Here is a 4,684-nt window from a genome sequence, read left to right as displayed (position 1 = left end):
TCTTTCCCTGAACGCAATTCTTAAAATTATTTGCTTTCTTTTTATTGTATTTTCGGAATTAACTGCTTTCAATCTTTTTATTTAGTAATAATAATAATAACTGTTTTATTTCATTTGGTTTCATAATTTTGTGGTCATATTGTATATATTGGATTATTTTGTTGCTTTGTGTGGTTTGAATTGGTAATAATGTTTTGCTCATTGATCCAAAAGAACAAGAAAAAATTATTCTGCTTACCCTTTGTAGCCTGTTTGCAACTATGTGAGTTTCTGGAAAATCTATTTCAGTTAGATACGGTTATAGATTTGTTACATATAGTTGGAGTTGGTAGTGTAAGTTAGTTTAGTTAGAATCACTGTATAAAATATATAGTATATTGATTGTAATCATGTTTTTGTATTGAATTAATTCCAAATAATTCAACATTTATCTCAATTATTGTCCTTAGCATAAGTTTTGTCAAGTAGGAAACAATGTCATATTTTCATGTGACAAGATGGTGTGGAAACTTTGTTATCTTTTCTCTATAAGAGAGACATTAAATAGTTTTTGAATGCCTATGAAAGAGAGAGAAATATAAACACAAACTAACATGAGGGGGATATGAACAAGAGGCAACTTTGATAGTTCTTAATGTATTCATTGCATTATGTGAATTGACGCAGTCACATAGTTGAAAAATCAGTGATTCAAAAAAAATTGCAGATTTTAATTTTAATTTTATAATTTAAAATATTGAGTTTCAATTTGATCTATTCCATTATTATCCATGGATGCAATGTAGCAACAAGAGCACACTTTAACTCACTTTTTTTTTTTATCCGCATTAATTCCTAATACTGCCTAACTTGCAAAAGAATAGTGCAGCACCTACACTATACACATGTTGTATCACTCGGATTGAGCAAGTATTATTCATTCAGTCATATAGAAAATATCAATCAATTGCATGTATAAATTTCTAATGTTTTGTATTTACAATTGTATTCAACTTGCTTCTTTCCGGTATTTTCTTAAAACTAATCTATGTTAGTTGGTTACAATTGTATTCAGATTTTTTTCCCAGGTTGTAATCTATGTTAAAATTTAAAAGTAATGATATGTTAGCTCAAAAGAGCTTATTAGTTGTTTTTGCATATCATACAAACACGCACTTAAAATGCCTTTTCATAAAAGTTAAGATATGGTGCTTGACAATTGCATGAATCAATCTTTCACGCTATGTATGTTAATTACTTAAAAATTTAAAAGAGAAAGAAATAAAAAAGAGGAAAACAAAATGAATTTTATTATAAACAACTAAAGGACAAAATAAAATTAAATCCAACATTCCTTAGTGTTTGATGTCTAAAAAACACTTAAGCAATAGGTTAATATTTCCAACCCATAAAATTAATGTAACAATTAAAAGTGAAGAGACATTTTGATCTCTCCCTAAAAAAACTCGTGTGACATATTATTTTTTGAAATAAAAAAACTTTTTTTTTCTGACAAAAATAAATCATGCGATTATATAAAAACTAATGATATATACCTTTAAGTCATTAACAATCAACTTTTTATATGGAATTAATGAAATTTGCATATTAACAAACTAATAACAATTTGGGGTCATTATTGCTAAATCAATATCACATAGTATAGAAGTAAAAGTATCATGTGTCAATAACTAAAATATGTCAAACATTGTATATTAATTATTGTTTTTTTTTTTATAATCAAGAGATATATTAATAATCCGCTAAAAAATATGAAATATATTAATAATAAAAGTACAAGAGATATTCAAACTCAATACATTATATTTAAATTGGCGGAATTTGATTGATTATTTTGAGGGGCATAATGTTTTTGCTTATATATATATTAAACAAAATACTTCATATATCATTATTTATATGATGGAATATCGGTATAGTATGTTTTTTTAAAGCATGTGGAACACATTTGAAACATGTAAATAACATTTTTTCGTAATAAAATACAAAATGAGCTCATCTATAGGGTTTTGTCTAGTCGAATACATTTCAAATAACATTTTTTTTCATAATAAAATGAAAAACGAGTCCATCAATGGAGGCTAGATCTAAAGGAAAGGGTTAGACTCAATTATTCAAGAATTGATTTTGCATCTCTAGAATAGCAAAACCCAATCAAAATTGACATTCGTGCGAATATTTTGATATATATACATCACATTAATATTTTTAATTTATATATTTTCAATAAAAATATATATTTGAAGGAGTGGTGGCCCTACCCACCACATAAAAAGTCTGCATGAGTAGCTTTCTTTTGAGTTGCTAAACTTCCCATAGATGGTAAACACTAATTAAAAAACAAGTATATTGAATTCCCACCCTCCTTACAAATGAACTATCCCTAAGATCCCACGTTTGTAAAATTGCACATCTTTATAAGACTTTTAATTATATATCGCCAATCCACTTTTCCTCCCAAATAATATTTCAGTGTCAGCACCAATTTTTTTTATGCAACCTAAAAAAATCAAGTAGATGTCAAGCCTAATTCACCATCGAGGTAGAGTAAATCCGACAACCATAACGACAATTTGGTTCCAAGCGGTAGAGGGCTATGCGGTCTAGAAATTAACAGACCATATTTGTATACTAAAACCTCTTGTCATGTAACAGAATTTTCCGTTAACATCCTCCAACACCATTTGATAATAAAGACATATTGAAAAATTCAACATTCTTTATCTCCAAACCACACTCTTTTTGGTTTGACAAACCATATTCCAACTAACCCAATTGATTTTTTTATTCTGTTATCACCACCCCATAAAAAATTCTTCTAGATATGAAATAAATCTCTTAGAATATTTGCATGTGACTCAATCTGCATATGTGAATCCAGTGAGTTTGACTTCTGAATATTTAAGAAAATAGTAACCCTTTCTTGGTGCATTCTTCAAGTATCCGAGGACCCTAATTGCTACTTGATGATGTGTCTGACTAGGACTTGTCATGTACTGATTTAGCTGTTGAATTGCAAAGGTGATGCCAGGTCTTGTAGTTGTCAAGTATATAAATTTAGCAATGAGTCTCATGTATTAAATATCATTTACACTAGGTGTTCCATCTTGTTGTTGTAATCTTATAGATGCATCATTGGTGTTGAAGTAGGTTTTCTGCCCAACATACTTGTTTCTATCAATAAATCCGAACAACACTTCCTTTGACAAAGGGAGATACCACTCTTAGATTGTGCTACTTCTAACCCAAGGAAAAACATCAAGGATCCCAAATCTTTGATGCCAAAAAGCTCATGCAATCTATCCTTGATCTGTTGAAATTCATCCAAACCATTCTTGACTAGGATTACATCATCCACATACATGGCCAAAGTTGTGAAAGTTTATGAATCACATTTAGTGAAGATTGAGAGATTCGATGTTTCTTGTTGAAAACCATAATTCAATAATGTAGAGAGTAGCTTCTCATGCCACTGTCTGCTAGCTTGCTTCAGCCCATACAAGGATTTAATTAGCTTGCAGACTTGGTTTATTCTATCCCCAATAATTCTAGATGGTAATATCATGTACACATCTTCGTATAGGTCTCTATGTAAGAAATCATTTTTGATGTCAAGTTGGTGAAGATGCCAACGAAAAATGGATGGCATGGCCAATCAAGCTAGTGATTGGACTAAAAGTGTCAAGATAGTCCAATCTTTCTCTTTGATTATATCTCTTTGCCACAAGCCTTGCTTTATATTTGTCTATAGTTTCGTCCTACTTTCTTTTGAATTTGTAAATCCACTTGCTCCCTATAGGTTTGACTCCAGGGGCAGGTCTACAATCTCCTATGTGTTGTTTGTAACATCCCGCTTTTTTTTTGGGACATTCACTACCAAAATTCTAAACGTAAAATTACAAATTCATTTTTATTTATTGATGATTGTCTTAAATACTCATTTACTTTAAAATCATTTAATAACTATTTTAATTATATTTCAAAAATAATAAATCAGAGTATTTACATTCACTAAGGTAAAGTTAATACGTTAAACAAAAGAGACTCCTATAGCCAAAACTATTGATATTTTACTACCCAAGCATAAATCCTAGTTGGTCATAACTCTGGGCGCTTGTAGAAAACTCTCCCAACAAGTCTCATACCAGCACAAAAGTATCTCGGAGCCTCCGACTACATGCTATTGTACTTCCTCGCATTTCTCCTATTGGGTTGACCGTGACATTATTCACTCAAGTAACACTATATGTGACGTCCTGTCAAATGTAAGGGTCATCTCCAAATAACAAATACAAAGCAAATATGCATGCATATATAGTTGTTATAGCAAAATATAAATAAATCATTTACTTCATTTAACAGTTAAAATCACAACTCACCAAAGATACACTAACAATGAAAATATAACAGTACATTGTTTACGTAATTAATAACATTAATTCACCCAAACGACCAGCAACAGGTACAGTGACAATACAAATATAACATTACAATATCTACATAATTAATAACATTAATTCACCCAAACAATTAAGAGGTACAGTAATAAAAACAAGTACAATATCACACATTAATTCGCCCGAAACTAGCAGGTACATTCATGATGACCATAATATTCACATCATTCATTATTAACATTCTCATTCATTATTGACATTGCCTCGCCCAAACGAACAAATACAAT

This window comes from Cicer arietinum, chromosome 1 (genome assembly GCF_000331145.2).
Source record: "Cicer arietinum cultivar CDC Frontier isolate Library 1 chromosome 1, Cicar.CDCFrontier_v2.0, whole genome shotgun sequence".
In the NCBI taxonomy this organism is placed as follows: Eukaryota; Viridiplantae; Streptophyta; class Magnoliopsida; order Fabales; family Fabaceae; genus Cicer; species Cicer arietinum.
This window is presented reverse-complemented; position numbering follows the sequence as displayed.